We start from the raw sequence: 17,269 nt of genomic DNA, 5'->3' as shown, positions 1-17,269 counted from the left end.
GGTGCGAGTCTAGGTGGGGTAGAGGAACAAATGGATCTCGGAGTACAAATACACAAATCACTAAAAGTTGCGACACAGGTTAGCAAGGCCATAAAAAAAGCAAACCAAGCACTAGGGTTTATTTCTAGAGGGATAGAATTGAAAAGTAGTGAAGTTATGCTAAACCTGTATCGAACCTTGGTTAGACCACACTTGGAGTACTGCGTACAGTTCTGGTCGCCATATTATAAAAAGGATATAGAGGCACTGGAGAGGGTGCAGAGAAGATTTACAAGGATGATACCAGAAATGCGAGGGTATACATATCAGGAAAGGATGAACAGGCTGGGTCTCTTTACTCTTGAAAAGAGAAGGCTGAGGGGTGACCTAATAGAGGTCTTTAAAATTATGAAAAATGTTGATAGAGTGGATACAGAGAGAATGTTTCCACTTGTGGGGAAGAGCATAACTAGAGGCCTCAATATAAGATAGTCACCAAGAAATCCAATGGGGAATTCAGCAGAAACTTCTTTACCCAGAGAGTGGTGAGAATGTGGAACTCGCTGCCACAGGGAGTGGTTGAAGCGAATAGTATCGATGCATTTAAGGGGAGGCTAGACAAGCATATGAGGGAGAAGGGAATCGAGGGTTATGCTGATAGATTTAGATGAGGAAAGACGGGAGGAGGCTCGAGTGGAGCATAAACACCGGCATGGACTGGTTGGGCCGAATGGCCTGTTTCTGTGCCGTATATCTGATGTAATCCTATGTCAAGTATCCCAGCTGGCTTAGCTCCAGGCACTTTAGCTCAGTGGGCAGCACTCTCACCTCTGAGTCAGAAGGTCGTGGGTTCAAGTCCCAGTCCAGAGACTTGAGCATAAAAATCTAGGCTGACACTCCAGTACTGAGGGAGTGCTGCGCTGTCAGAGGTGCCGTCTTTCGGATGAGATGTTAAACCGAGGCCCCCGTCTGCTCTTTCAGGTGGATGTAAAAGATCCCATGGCACTACATTGAAGAAGAGCAGGGCAGTTCTCCCCGGTGTCCTGGGGCCAATATTTATCCCTCAATCAACATCACTGAAATAGATTATCTGGTCATTGTCACATTGCTGTTTGTGGGAGCTTGCTGTGCGCCAATTGGCTGCCGCGTTTCCTACATTACAACAGTGACTACACTTCAGAAGTACTTCATTGGCTGTAAAGCACTCTGGGATGTCCTGAGGTTGTGAAAGGCGCTATATAAATGCAAGTCTTTCTTTCTCAGCAAGAGGGCGAGTGTCAGTGGTTGGAGGGAGGAGCTCAGTGTTGTCACAGGGTGGACACAGACAGATTGAAGCTAAAAGACAGAGAATGCTGAAGTTTGGCATAATAACACCAAAAGTCAGGAGATGAGCCCTTTGCCTAGATAAGGGAGGTGGTTGCTAAGAGACCTACAGACCTAATAACACTGCAAACTGCTCAGGCAGCAGACTTGTTGCAACATGTGAGGTCACGAGTGAGTTGGTGCCCAGACAACAGAGCCTTGGGCATTCCTGAGAGAGACAAACTGGTTCTGTAACCGGGAGAACAGGTTGAGGGAGTCACCCTACGTGGGACAGCTCGTCCGAGGTGTTAACACAGAGTCAGCTTGGGAATGGGATGATCAATGAATCATAGAATCATAGAAATTTATAGCACAGAAGGAGGCCATTCGGCCCATCTTGTCCGTGCCAGCCAACAAAGAGCTATCCTCCCTAATCCCACTTTCCAGCACTTGGTCCGTAGCCTTGTAGGTTACGGCACTTCAAGTGCATATCCAAGTACTTTTTAAATGTGATGAGGGTCTCTGCCTCTACCACCCTTTCAGGCAGTGAGTTCCAGACCCCCACCACCCTCTGGGTGAAAACATTTCTCCTCAACTCCCCTCTAAACTTCTGACCAATTACTTTAAATCTGTGCCCCCTGGTTATTGACCTCCCTGCTAAGGGAAATAGGTCCTTCCTATCCACTCGATCTAGGCCCCTCATAATTTTATACACCTCAATTAAGTCTCCCCTCAGCCTCCTCTGTTGCAAAGAAAACAACCCCAGCCTATCCAATCTTTCCTCATAGCTAAAATTCCCCAGCCTAGGCAACATCCTGCTAAATCTCCTCTGCACCCTCTCTAGTGCAATCACATCCTTCCTGTAATGTGGTGACCAGAACTGCACGCAGTATTCTAGCTGCAGCCTAACTAGTGTTTTATACAGTTCAAGCATAACCTCCCTGCTCTTATATTCTATGCCTTGGCTAATAAAGGCAAGTATCCCGTGTGCCTTCTTAACCACCTTATCTACCTGTCCTGCTACCTTCAGGGATCTGTGGACATGCACTCCAAGGTCCCTCTGATCCTCTGCACTTCTCAGTGTCCTACCATTTATAGTCTATTCCCTTGCCTTGTTAGCCCTCCCCAAATGCATTACCTCACACTTCTCCAGATTGAATTCCATTTGCCACTGTTCTGCCCACCTGACCAGTCCATTGATATCTTCCTGCAGTCTGCAGCTTTCTTCTTCATTATCAACCACACGGCCAACTTTTGCATCATCTGCAAACTTCTTAATCATACTTCCTACATTCAAGTCCAAATCATTGATTTATACCACAAAAAGCAAAGGGCCCAGTACTGAGCCCTGCGGAACCCCACTGGAAACAGCCTTCCAGTCACAAACACCCTTCGACCTTTACCCTTTGTTTCCTGCCTCTGAGCCAATTTTGGATCCAACTTGTCCCTTTGCCTTGGATCCCATGGGCTTTTACTTTCGTGACCAGTCTACCATGTGGGACCTTATCAAAAGCCTTGCTAAAATCCACATAGACTACATCAAATGCACTACCCTCATCGACCCTCCTTCTTACCTCCTCAAAAAATGCAACCAAGTTAGTCAGACACAACCTTCCCTTAACAAATCTATGCTGACTGTCCCTGATTAATCTGCATTTTTCTAAATGAAGATTTATCCTGTCCCTCAGAATCTTTTCCAATAATTTTCCCACCACCGAGGTTAGGCTGACTGGCGTGTAATTACTCAGTCGATCCCTTTCTCCCTTTTTAATCAACGGTACCACGTTAGCAGTCCTCCAGTCCTCCGGCACCACCCCTGTAGCCAGAGAGGATTGGAAAATGATGGTCAGAGCCTCTGCTATTTCCTTTCTTACTTCTCTTAACAGTCTGGGATACATTTCATCCGGGCCTGGGGATTGTGCTTGACTAATCTACTGCAATTTTTTGAGGATGTAACTGGTAAAATAGATAAGGGAGAACCAGTGGATGTGGTGTATTTGGACTTTGAGAAAGCTTTTGATAAGGTCCCGCATAAGAGATTAGGGTGTAAAGTTAAGGCATATGGGATTGGGGGCAAGGTACTGACTTGGATAGAGAACTGAGTCTATCGAATTTTGGAAGATGACCGGCAATGCATCGACTAGTTCTCGGGCCACTTCCTTAAGTACCCTAGGATGTCGATTATCAGGCCCTGGGGATTTATCGGCCTTCAATCCCATCAATTTCCCTAACACCATTTCCCTACCAATACTGATTTCATTCAGTTCCTCCCTTTCATTAGACCCTATGTTCCCCGACATCTCTGGGAGGTTATTGTGTCCTCCTTTGTGAAGACAGAACCAAAGTATGTATTTAAGACCAGGACCAGTGCAAGATAGATTAAGGCGATACTTAGTACAACTAAATCAGGAGGTTCAAGCACTAAATAAAGAAGTAAGGAACCAACAACAGATTAAAGATCTAGAAAGGCAGAATGCTGGACTTAAACCAGACGAGTTGCCCAGAATAGGTCAACAAGTAATGACGCAAGTTATCGGAAGAAAGGGAATGGGGCCCGTTGGATGGGGCCATGTACTGTATTAATGACAAGTGATACGTGTGTTTGTCTACAGGAACCGACGGGTATGCGATGGAAGCAATGGACCCAGGTGAAACCATTTAACACTAAAGACCCCCATTCTACCCTCTCCTCCAGGGGAAAGAGCTCGGAACACGACCAGACCTCTGTTTAAATTACAGATAAACATGGATCCAGTTGACCCTTTATATCAGAGGGTCCGTCTCGGGGAGAAGAAGCTCTCCCGGTTTACCCTTACACCTGAGAACTCATTTTTAATGTGGAAGCAAGTCATCCTCAGTTCCGAGGGACTGCTTAAGAAGAAAGAAGATATAATTGGAGTAAGACTTCTTTACTCCTGTATTCAAATCCTCTTTAAATGAAGGCCAGCATACCATTTGCCTTCTTAACTGCCTTTCACGACCACCGGACATCCCAAAGCGCTTTACAGCCAATGAAGTACTTTTGAAATGTAGTCACTGTTGTAATGTGGGAAACGTGGCAACCAATTTGCGCACAGCAAGCTCCCACAAACAGCAATGTGATAATGACCAGATCGTGTTTTTTTGTCATGTTGATTGAGGGATAAATATTGGGCTCAAAACACCGGGGATAACTTCTTCAAAATAGCACCACAGGATCTTTTACGTCCAACTGAGGGGGCAGATGGGGCCTCGGTTTAACGTCTCATCCATAGGATGGCACCTCCGACACTGCAGCGCTCCTTCATTACTGCCCCTCCGACAATGTGGCTCTCCCGCAGCACTGCCCCTCCGACAGTGCAGCACTCCCTCAGTACTGCCCCTCCCTCAGTACTGCACCTCCGAAAATGCAGTGCTCCTTCATTACTGCGCCTCTAACAGTGCGGCGCTCCCTCAGTACTGCCCCTCTGACAATACGGCACTCCCTCAGTACTACCTCTCCGACAGTGCGGCGCTCCCTCAGTACTGCCCCCCGACAGTGCAGTGCTCCCTCAGTACTGCCCCTCCAACAGTGCAGCGCTCCCTCAGTACTGCCCCTCCGACTGTGCGGTGCTCCCTCAGTACTGCCCCTCTGACAGTACAGCACTCCCTCAGTACTGCCTCTCCAACAGTGCAGCACTCCTGCACCACTGCCCCTCCGACAGTGCGGCGCTCCCTCAGTACTGCCCCTCCGACAGTGCGGCGCTCCCTCAGCACCGCACTGGAGTGTCAGCCTCGCTTTATATGCTCAAGTCCCTGGAGCGGGATTTAAACCTACAACCTTCTGACTCTGCTATCCACTGAGCCACAGCTGACTCCAGTCTTTTACACAGTTTCATCATAACTTCCTTGCTTTCGCACTCTACGCCTCTCCTAAAGCAGGGGAGTTATGATGAATTGTTAAACAGTTTTTTTTTGCAGAGTGACCAAGGCTGTCCGTAGGAAACAATTTTGCATTTGAAAGCAGCTTGTATTGTGAAGCTTGTGCCCCTTTGCCAGGCCCGCTGCCTGCGGCCCCTCTCCCAGATTCCAGCCCCAACTCTGTGCTGACTGAGCTGCTCTCACCTGGGGACAGCGCGTCACAATCGGCCCCATCGCACCTGAGCTGGAGAGGAGGCCCCGCCCCCTTGCCGCGCCGCCATTGGTTGGAGGACCAGGCCGCCCAGTTCAGTCCTCCCACCGCAGCCCGCGTCCTATTGGTCAGAGCTCCCGTCAGTCACAGGCCCGAGCCGGGCCGGCCTCCATCCACCTGACTGGCCTCTTCCTCTGATGACGTCACAAACGGGCCCCAGCCTCAGCGCTGGGGAGGGAGGTCCCGCCCCCTACCCGCGCTACCATTGGTTGGAGGACCAGGCCGCCCAGCTCAGCCCTCTTCCTATTGGTCATCGCTCCCGTCAGTCAGAATCACATTGCTCCGGCTCACTCCGCCACCCCGCGCGGCTCAATCCGCTCCGTTCAGCGTCCGCGGAGGTCCCGCCCACCCGACTCTCAGGTTTGGTTTTTCTCGTATTTTACTTTATAATCTCGCTCTCCGCTCCCCCCCCTCACCTCGATTTAAATCGATTCCCCAACACTTGACTTTACCCCGGCCGCTGATTCCGCCTCTTCCCCGGGCCCGGCCTTCCGTATGCTGCCCGGAGCCCCCGCGCAGGCGCACTGGCAGCCTCGTGTTGTGGTGAGGGGGCCGAATGAGCATGCGCGGCCCCACCTCTCCACATTTAAAGGGACACACACCCCCTCCACATTTAAAGGGACTCCCTCCCCCCTCTCGTGTTCTTCAGATTAAACAAAGAAGAAACATAGAAGATAGGAACAGGAGTCGGCCATTCGGCCCCTCAAGCCTGCTCCGCCATTCAATGAGATCATGGCTGATCATCCAAATTCAGTACTCTGCCCCTGCTTTTTCCCCATAACCCTTGATCCCTTTAGCCTATCTAACTCCTTCTTGAATATATTTAATGAATTGGCCTACTGCCTACGGCCTCTGTCCTAAATGACTTACCCCTTACCCTTAGACTTAGAGATGAGGAGGAATTTCTTCACACAGAGAGTGGTGAACCTGTGGAATTCTCTGCCACACAAGGCAGTTGAGGCCAATTCATTAAATGTATTTAAGAAGGAGTTAGATATATTTGTTAAGTCCAAAGGGATCAAGGGATATGGGGAGAAGGCAGGGACAGGGTACTGAATTTGGATGATCAGCCATGATCTCATTGAATGGCGGAGCAGGCTCGAGGGGCCGAATGGCCTACTCCTGCTCCTATCTTCAATGTTTCTATGCGACCCCTGGTTCTGGACTCCATGACCATCGGGAACATGCTTCCTGCATCTAGTCTGTGTAGTCCTGTTAGAATTTTATACGTTTCAATGAGATCCCCTCTCATTCTTCTAAACTCCAGCGAGTATAAGCCCAATCGACCCAATCTCTCCTCATACGTCATACCTGCCATCCCAGGTGTCAGCCTGGTGAATCTTCGCTGCACTCCTTCCATGGCAAAAACATGCTTCCTCAGATAAGGCGACCAAAACTGCACACAATACTCAAGATGTGGTCTCACCAAGGCCCTGTACAACTGCAGCAAGACATCCTTGTTCCTGTGCTCAAACCCTCTCACTACCAAGGCCAACATACCATTTGCCTTCTTAACCGCCTGCTGCACCTGCATGCTTACCTTCAGCGACTGGTGCACAAGGACACCCAGGTCTCGTTGCACTTCCCCTTCTCCCAATCTATTGCCGTTCAGATAATAATCCGCCTTCCTGTTTTTGCCACCAAAGTGGATAACCTCGAATTTATCCACATTATATTGCATCTGCCATGCTTCTGCCCAATCACCCAACCTGTCCAAATCATCCTGGAGTTTCTCAGCATCCTCCTCACAGCACACACGCCCACCCAGCTTTGTGTCATCTGCAAATTTGGAGATATTACATCTAGTTCCCTTGTCTAGATCATTAATATATATTGTGAACAGCTGGGGCCCAAGGACCGATCCCTGCGGTACCCCACTAGTCACTGCCTGCCACTCGGAAAAAGACCCGTTTATTCCAAGTCTTTGCTTCCTGTCTGCCAACCAGTTCTCCATCCAAGTCAATAACTTGCCCCCCAGTCCCATGTGCCTTAACTTTACATGCTAATCTCTTATGTGGGACTTTATCGAAAGCCTTCTGAAAGTCCAAATACACCACATCCACTGGTTCGCCCTTATCTATTTTACTTGTTACATCCTCAAAAAATTCCAGTAGATTAGTCAAGCACGATTTACCTTTTGTAAATCCATGTTGACTTTGTCCGATCTTGTCACTTTTTTCCAAGTGCTCTGCTATTACATCTTTTATAATGGACTCTAGCATTTTCCCCACTACCGATGTCAGGCTTACCGGTCTGTAATTCCCCGTTTTCTCTCTACCACCTTTTTTGAACAATGGGGTAACATTAGCTACCCTCCAATGGGTACTGTTCCAGATTCCAGCGAAAACCCAGCAGCTTCTCCTCCATCTCCACTCCAGCTCAAAGTGCTGCAACAAAAAGACCTACACAGGCGGCCAGGGACCGACTTCCGTCACCTGCAATAAAACTCTTCCCGACAGCCGCTGACTAATGGTGGCCGCAGCACCCACAATTCCCCGCGCCCCAGAAACCGCTCTATCCAACGCGCTGATTTCCCCGCTGAGAGTGCGCATGCTCCCCGGGGCCGCGGGCCATTCTGAGAGCCTGGCTCCTGTCCTTTGTCCCGAGTCAGACTTGGTGGAACCGGCTGAAGAAACCGGGAAGCAGCAGCTCGGATTGGGGAGGCGCTGCAACCTGGGTTTCCTGGTGCCGGGGCTCTGGCCGCACGTCCGCCAGGCCCGGCTGCTCTGATTCTGATTGAGGTTTTTGATGAGGTAACAGAGAGGGTTGATGAGGGCAATGTGGTTAACGTGGAGTACATGGATTTCCAAAAGGCGTTCGACAGCGTGTAAAGTTAAGGCACATGGGATTGGGGCAAGGTATTGACTTGGATAGAGAACTGGTTGGCAGACAGAAAGCCAAGAGTTGGAATAAACGGGTCTTTTTCCGAGTGGCAGGCAGTGACGAGTGAGGTACCGCAGGGATCGGTCCTTGGACCCCAGATATTCACAATATATATTAATGATCTGGACGAGGGAACTAGATGTAATATCTCCAAGTTTGCAGATGACACAAAGCTGCGTGGGCGTGTGTGCTGTGAGGAGGATGCTGAGAAACTCCTGTATGATTTGGACAGGTTGGGTGATTGGACAGAAGCATGGCAGATGCAATATAACGTGGACAAATGCGAGTTTATCCACTTTGGTGTCAAAAACAGGAAGGCAGATTATTATCTGCATGGCAATAGATTGGGAGAAGGGGAAGTGCAACGAGACCTGGGTGTCCTTGTGCACCAGTCGCTGAAGGTAAGCATGCAGGTGCAGCAGGCAGTTAAGAAGGCAAATGGTATGTTGGCTTTCGTAGCGAGAGGGTTTGAATACAGGAACAAGGATGTCTTGCTGCAGTTGTACAGGGCCTTGGTGAGACCACATCTTGAGTACTGTGTGCAGTTTTGGTCGCCTTATCTGAGGAAGGATGTTCTTGCCATGGAAGGAGTGCAGCGAAGATTAACCAGGCTGATACCTGGGATGGCAGGAATGATGTATGAGGAGAGATTGGGTCGATTGGGCTTGTACTTGCTGGAGTTTAGAAGAATGAGAGGGGATCTAATTGAAACTTATAAAATTCTAACAGGACTACATAGACTAGATGCAGAAAGGATGTTCCCGATGGTCGGGGAGTCTAGAACCAGGGGTCACAGTCTAAGGATAAGGGGTAAGCCATTTAGGACAGAGATGAGGAATTTCTTCACCCAGAGACTGGTGAACCTGTGGAATTCTCTACCACAGAAGGCAGTAGAGGCCAATTCATTAAATATATTCAAGAAGGAGTTAGATATATTTCTTAAGGCTAAAGGGATCAAGGGATATGGAGAGAAGGCAGGGACAGGGTACTGAATTTGGATGATCAGCCACGATCTCATTAAATGGCGGAGCAGACTCGAGGGGCCGAATGGCCTACTGCACTTGCTTAAAATCTGTTACATAGAAACATAGAAGATAGGAGCAGGAGTAAGCCATTCAGCCCCTCGAGCCTGCTCTGCCATTCAATGTGATCATGGCTGATCATCCAAACCTGGTACCCTGTCCCTGCCTTCTCCCCATATCCCTTGATCCCTTTAGCCTTAAGAAATATATCTAACTCCTTCTTGAATATATTTAATGAATTGGCCTCCACTGCCTTCTGTGGTAGAGAATTCCACAGGTTCACCACTCTCTGGCTGAAGTAATTCCTCCTCATCTCTGTCCTAAATAGCTTACCCCTTATCCTTAGACTGTGACCCCTGGTTCTGGACTCCCCGGCCATCGGGAACATCCTTCCTGCATCTAGCCTGTCTATTCCTGTTAGAATTTTATAAGTTTGAATGAGACCCCCTCTCATTCTTCGAACTCCAGCGAGTATAAGCCCAATCGACCCAATCTCTCCTCATATGTCATTCCTGCCATCCCAGGTATCAGTCTGGTGAATATTCGCTGCACTCCCTCCATGGCAAGAACATCCTTCCTCACATAAGGTGACCAAAACTGCACACAATACTCAAGGTGTGGTCTCACCAAGGCCCTGTACAACTGCAGCAAGACATCCTTGTTCTTGTACTCAAACCCTCTTGCTATGAAGGCCAACATACCATTTGCCTTCTTAGCCGCCTGCTGCACCTGCATGCTTACCTTCAGCAACTGGTGCACAAGGACACCCAGGTCTCGTTGTACTTCCCCTTCTCCCAATCTATTGCCAATCAGGTAATAATCTGCCTTCCTGTTTTTGCCACCAAAGTGGATAACCTTGCATTTATCCACATTATACTGCATCTGCTATGCTTCTGCCTAATCACCCAACCTGTCCAAATCATACTGGAGTTTCTCGGCATCCTCCTCACAGCACACACGCCCACCCAGCTTTGTGTCATCTGCAAACTTGGAGATATTACATCTCGTTCCCTCGTCTAGATCATTTATATATATATTGTGAATAGCTGGGGTCCTAGGACCGATCCCTGCAGTACCCCACTAGTCACTGCCTGCCACTCGGAAAAAGACACGTTTATTCCAACTCTTTGCTTCCTGTCTGCCAACCAGTTCTTTATCCAAGTCAGTACCTTGTCCCCAATCCCATGTGCCTTAACTTTACATGCTGTTCTCTTATGCGGCACCTTATCAAAAGCCTTCTGAAAGTCCAAATACACCACATCCACTGGTTCTCCCTTATCTATTCTACCAGTTATATCCTCAAAAAATTCCAGTAGATTAGTCAAGCACGATTTACCTTTTGTAAATCCATGTTGACTTTGTCCTATCCTGTCACTGTTTTCCAAGTGCTCTGCTATTACTTCTTTTATAATGGACTCTAGCATTTTCCCCACGACCGATGTCAGGCTTACCGGTCTGTAATTCCCTGTTTTCTCCCTACCACCTTTTTTGAATAGTGGGGTAACATTAGCTACCCTCCAATCCATGGGAACTGTTCCAGAGTCTATCGAATTTTGGAAGATGACCAGCAATTCTGTCCCTCTAGTGCTACTTGTCTCTCCCAGTCCTCTCTTCACCTTGTTTCTCCTCTCTAATGTTTCATCCTGGTGCCCATCCCCCTGTCAAATTAATTTAAACCCTGCCCCACAGCACTACTTAACCATCCCATGAGGACATTGGTTCCAGCTCTGTTGAGGTGCAACCTGTCCACCTTGGACAGGTCCCTCCTGCCCCAGAACTGGTCCCTCCTGCCCCAGGAATCTGAAGTCCTGCAATATTTCTCTTTCAGGTACTTATCCAATTCCCTTTTGAAAGCGGTGATTGAATCTGCCACCACCACCCTTTCAGGCAGTGCATTCCAGATCCTCACCACTCGCTGCGTAAAGAAGTTTTTCCTCATGTCGCCTTTGGTTCAGCAGCAGCTGGGGTCTGAAAATCAGCTTCACTGCCCCTGGGCTGGGAAAGGGAAACATGAGGCAACATTCTCCCTCTTACCCCTCTCTACACTCCTTTTACAGGGTTTTAGAAGTGGAGCATTTAAAGACAGGAAGCTCAGACCAAACATCACGTCAAGAACAGACAGACTCGCTCGATTCATCAGGACCTGATTCAATCGCTCCTCCAATCTGCTGGCACCTCAGAGAGTTCACACTAATGAGAGACATTTTAAATGTTCTGAGTGTGGGAAGAGCTTCAAAATCTACAAGTACCCAAAGAGACACCAGTGGCTACACACTGGGGAGAGCCCATTCACCGGCCCCGTGTTCCAGAAGGGATTCACTCAGTCATCTGCTCCCATGATACACCAGCAAATTCACACTAGGGTGAGACCTTTAACCCACTCCATGTGTGGGCAGGGATTAATTGCACCCTCCGTGCTGCTGAGACACCAGCTTGTCCACACCGATGTGAGACCGTTGACCTGCTCCGTGTTTTTGAAGCGATTCTCTCATTCTGCCACCCTCCTGAGACACCAGTTTGTTCACAGTGATGAGAGACCGATTAGATGTTCTGACTGTGGAAAGAGATTTAAAAGGTCCCAGGATCTGAAGAGACACCAGCTGGAGAGAGCAGGAGAGATTCTGTTCACCTGCTCAGTGTGTGGGAAGGGATTCACTCGGTCCTCAAATCTGCTGGCACACCAGCGCGTTCACACTGGGGAGAGGCCGGGGAAACATTCCGACTGTGGAAAAAGCTTTCAAATGTCCCAGGAGCTGAAGGGACACCAGCTGGAGAGAGCAGGAAAGAGGCCATTCACCTGCTCCGTGTGTGGGAAGGGATTCACTCGCTCATTCCACCTACTGAGACACCAGCGAGTTCACACTGGGGAGAGACCGTTCACCTGCTCCGTGTGTGGGAAGGGATTCACTCAGTCATCCAACCTACTGATACACCAGCGAGTTCACACTGATGAGAGACCATTTAAATGTTCTGACTGTGGGAAAAGGTTTAAAAGGTCCGGAGATCTGAAGGTACACCAGCGAGTTCACACTGGGGAGAAGATGTTCACCTGCTCCGTGTGCGGGAAGGGATTCACTCAGTCATCCAACCTGGTGAGACACCAGCAAGTTCACACTGATGAGAGACCATTTAAGTGTTCTGACTGTGGAAAGAGCTTTAAAAGCTCTGGGGAGCTGAAAGAACACCAGCGAGTTCACACCGATCAGAGACCATTCACATGTTCTGTGTGTGGGATGAGCTTTAAAAGCTCCGGGAATCTGAACGGACACCAGCGAGTTCACACTGGGGCGAGACCATTCACCTGCTCCGTGTGTGGGAAGGGATTCACTCAGTCGTCCAACCTGCTGACACACCAGCAAGTTCACACTGATGAGAGACCATTTAAATGTTCTGACTGTGGGAAGACATTTAAATGTTCGAAGGGCCTGAAGAGACACCAGCGGGAGAGAGAAGGAAAGAGACAGTTCACCTGCTCCGTGTGTAGCAAAGGATTCACTCGGTCATCCCACCTGCTGACACACCAGCGAATTCACACTGCTCCGTTGCGCAGGGCCCTGTAGACAGCTGGGGTGACATGAACATGGAATGGATGAATGTTTTATAAATTCTTGTACTGCTGTTTAATCTTTAAGACTGTTGTGCTGATGATTCCCTTTGTTTCACTGTTCATAGAAACATAGAAGATAGGAGCTGGAGTAGGCCATTCGGCCCCTCGAGACTGCTCTGCCATTCAATGAGATCATGGCTGATCATCCAAATTCAGTACCCCGTCCCTGCCTTCTCCCCATATCCCTTTAGCCTTAAGAAATATATCTAACTCCTTCTTGAATATATTTAATGAATTGGCCTCTACTGCCTTCTGTGGTAGAGAATTCCACAGGTTCACCACTCTCTGGGTGAAGAAATTCCTCCTCATCTCTGTCCTAAATGGCTTACCCCTTATCCTTAGATGGTGTTCCAGAGAATGTACAGCACAGAAACAGGCCATTCGGCCCAACTGGTCCATGCCAGTGTTTATGCCCCACACCCACCCTACTTCAATTAACCCGATCAACATCTCCTCCCATTCCTTTCTCCCTCATGTGGCTTTCCCATAAATCCATCTGTGCTGTTCACCTCAACCACTACCTCTGGTAGCGAGTTCCCCATTCTCACCATTCTCTGGGTAAAAAAGTTTCTCCTGAATTTCTACCTGGATTTATTAGTGACTTTTATATTTATAGCCACATAAATATGATGAGATTCTGTTAAGCTGACCAATATGTTGTACTTTGTCTTTTTCTGATGAATGAAACATTACTGAGCCCCTGTACCCGTGTTATGGGATGAAGTGCCAGACAAGTGAAGGCACAACGTCTGGGTGTGAATCTAATAATAACCTCACGGACCGTATAGGTGTGATAACCAGACGGGCTTGTGGTTATAGTCTGGTCACAGGTGGACTAAATTCCCTGAATTAGCAGGAGTTCAGGAGGCGGTCAACAGACGGGTGCAAACAATCCCATTTCCTGAGCGGTAACCAAGCTTGTGCATAAGAACAGGCCACTTAAGCCGTTGTCAGTTGGAACAGACTCGAGAAGATCGCATGCGAATCCACTATACTTCTATTCTCCAGATTGAGGGAATTATCACCCGATCTGTGTTATGCAGCGCTCTTAATAAAGCCTGGAGAGACAATCTGTGTTCTTGTGAGCTTGATTATCTGGTATCTGAAACCCTGGGACTCCCGATCATTAGAGTCAACCTCAGTGTGTGGAAAGGGATTCCCTGGTGTATCCCACCCGCTGACACACCAGAGTGTCCACAGTGTGACTGGTGGGTCGATTCCACTGTGTCTGATGCCTTTAATCACATCCAGGTCCATGTTAATTCAGGCAACTGGGGCTTGTTAATGTTAAGAGCCCCCAATAACTGGGCTGGATTTAAAGATTATTCCCTGTTCTCTCAGTACTAGTGAGCAGAGTGAAGCTGATGTTATAGAATCATAGAGCACAGTAGGATGCCTTTCAGCCCATCGTGCTGCTGCTGGCTCTCTGAAAGAGCGATGCAATTAGTCCCACAGCCCTGCAAATTTCTGCTTTTAGTATATATCCAATTCCCTTTTGAATGTTACTATTGAATCTGCTTCCACCTCCCATTCAGGCAGTGCATTCCAGATCATCACAATTCGCTGTGTAAAAAATGTCTCCTCATTTCCTCTCTTGATTCTTTTGCCAATGATCTGAAATCTGTGTCCTCTCGTTACCGACCCTCCTGCCAGTGACAACAGCTTCTCCTTGTTTGCGCGATCAAAACCCCTCATAATTTTGAGCACCTCGATCACAGCTCCACTTAACCGTCTCTGCTCCAAGTTATATTGCCACTGTTTTGTGAATTGTTGCTGTAATCGAGGTGCTGGATGTCCGTGCCTGGGGAATGGGACATTCTATCCTCATGAGCACCGAGTGTCAGCATCCAGCAATCTCTGGTCAGGGACTGTCTTTTTAAACTGCCTCACCTGAGCTTTTTGACTCCCTGATTTCATTATTAAACATTTCAGAGTTTTTGCAGAGTGACCGAGGCTGAACAGATAAATGTGAGGTATTACATTTTGGTAGGAAGAATGGGGAGGTCACTTATCACTTGGAGGGTGCGAGTCGAGGTGGGGTAGAGGAACAAAGGGATCTCGGAGTACAAATACACAAATCACTAAAAGTTGCGACACAGGTTAGCAAGGCCATAAAAAAAAGCAAACCAAACACTAGGGTTTATTTCTAGAGGGATAGAATTGAAAAGTAGTGAAGTTATGCTAAACCTGTATCGAACCTTGGTTAGACCACACTTAGAGTACTGCGTACAGTTCTGGTCACCATATTATAAAAAGGATATAGAGGCACTGGAGAGGGTGCAGAGAAGATTTACAAGGATGATACCAGAAATGCGAGGGTATACATATCAGGAAAGGATGAACAGGCTGGGTCTCTTCTCTCTTGAAAACAGAAGGCTGAGGGGTGACCTAATAGAGGTCTTTAAAATTATGAAAAATGTTGATAGAGTGGATACAGAGAGAATGTTTCCACTTGTGGGGAAGAGCATAACTAGAGGCCTCAATATAAGATAGTCACCAAGAAATCCAATAGGGAATTCAGAAGAAACTTCTTTACCCAAAGAGTGGTGAGAATGTGGAACTCGCTGCCACAGGGAGTGGTTGAAGCGAATAGTATCGTTGCATTTAAGGGGAGGCTAGACAAGCATATGAGGGAGAAGGGAATCGAGGGTTATGCTGACAGATTTAGATGAGGAAAGACGGGAGGAGGCTCGAGTGGAGCATAAACACCGGCATGGACTGGTTGGGCCGAATGGCCTGTTTCTGTGCTGTATATCCGATGTAATCCTATGTCAAGTATCCCAGCTGGCTTAGCTCCAGGCACTTTAGCTCAGTGGGCAGCACTCTCGCCTCTGAGTCAGAAGGTCGTGGGTTCAAGTCCCAGTCCAGAGACTTGTGCATAAAAATCTAGGCTGACACTCCAGTACTGAGGGAGTGCTGCACTGTCAGAGGTGCCGTCTTTCGGATGAGATGTTAAACCGAGGCCCCCGTCTGCTCTTTCAGGTGGACGTAAAAGATCCCATGGCACTACATTGAAGAAGAGCAGGGGAGTTCTCCCCGGTGTCCTGGGGCCAATATTTATCCCTCAATCAACATCACTGAAATAGATTATCTGGTCATTGTCACATTGCTGTTTGTGGGAGCTTGCTGTGCGCCAATTGGCTGCCGCTTTTCCGACATTACAACAGTGACTACACTTCAGAAGTACATCATTGGCTGTAAAGCGCTCTGGGATGTCCTGAGGTTGTGAAAGGTGCTATATAAATGCAAGTCTTTCTCAGCAAGAGGGCGAGTGTCAGTGGTTGGAGGGAGGAGCTCAGTGTTGTCACTGGGTGGACACAGATAGATTGAAGCTAAAAGACAGAGAATGCTGAAGTTTGGAATGATAACAGCCAAAGTCAGGAGTTGGGCCCTTTGCCTAGATAAGGGAGGTGGTTGCTAAGAGACCCACAGACCTAATAACACTGCAAACTGCTCAGGCAGCAGACTTGTTGGCAACATGTGAGGTCACGAGTGAGTTGGTGCCCAGACAACAGAGGCTTGGGCATTCCTGAGAGAGACAAACTGCTTCTGTAACCGGGAGAACAGGTTGAGGGAGTCACTCTACGTGGGACGGCTCGTCTGAGGTGTTAACACAGAGGCAGCTTGGGAATGGGATGATCAATGAATCATAGAATCATAGAAATTTACAGCACAGAAGGAGGCCATTCGGCCCATCTTGTCCGTGCCGGCCGACAAAGAGCTATCCACCCGAATCCCACTTTCCAGCACTTGGTCCGTAGCCTTGTAGGTTACGGCACTTCAAGAGCATATCCAAGTACTTTTTAAATGTGATGAGGGTCTCTGCCTCTACCACCCTTTCAGGCAGTGAGTTCCAGACCCCCACCACCCTCTGGGTGAAAGAATTTCTCCTCAATTCCCCTCTAAACCTCTGACCAATTACTTTAAATCTGTGCCCCCTGGTTATTGACCCTTCTGCTAAGGGAAATAGGTCCTTCCTATCCACTCTATCTAGGCCCCTCATAATTTTATACACCTCAATTAAGTCTCCCCTCAGCCTCCTCTGTTCCAAAGAAAACAACCCCAGCCTATCCAATCTTTCCTCATAGCTAAAATTCCCCAGCCCAGGCAACATCCTCGTAAATCTCCTCTGCACCCCCTCTAGTGCAATCACATCCTTCCTGTAATGTGGTGACCAGAATTGCACGCAGTGTTCTAGCTGTGGCCTAACTAGTGTTTTATACAGTTCAAGCATAACCTCCCTGCTCTTATATTCTATGCCTCGGCTAATAAAGGCAAGTATCCCGTGTGCCTTCTTAATCTCCTTATCTACCTGTCCTGCTACCT

General features: G+C 48.3%; 1 pseudogene; it reads left to right on the top strand.

Annotated features, from left to right (window-relative positions):
* The window catches only part of LOC147083941 (uncharacterized), a 186,133-nt pseudogene that overhangs the window by 19,899 nt on the left and 148,965 nt on the right, over positions 1-17,269 (top strand).

This window comes from Somniosus microcephalus, unplaced genomic scaffold, assembly GCF_052327205.1.
Source record: "Somniosus microcephalus isolate GS21.2 unplaced genomic scaffold, FLI_Smic_1.0 scaffold13, whole genome shotgun sequence".
Taxonomy (NCBI): Eukaryota; Metazoa; Chordata; class Chondrichthyes; order Squaliformes; family Somniosidae; genus Somniosus; species Somniosus microcephalus.
This window is presented reverse-complemented; position numbering and strand designations above follow the sequence as displayed.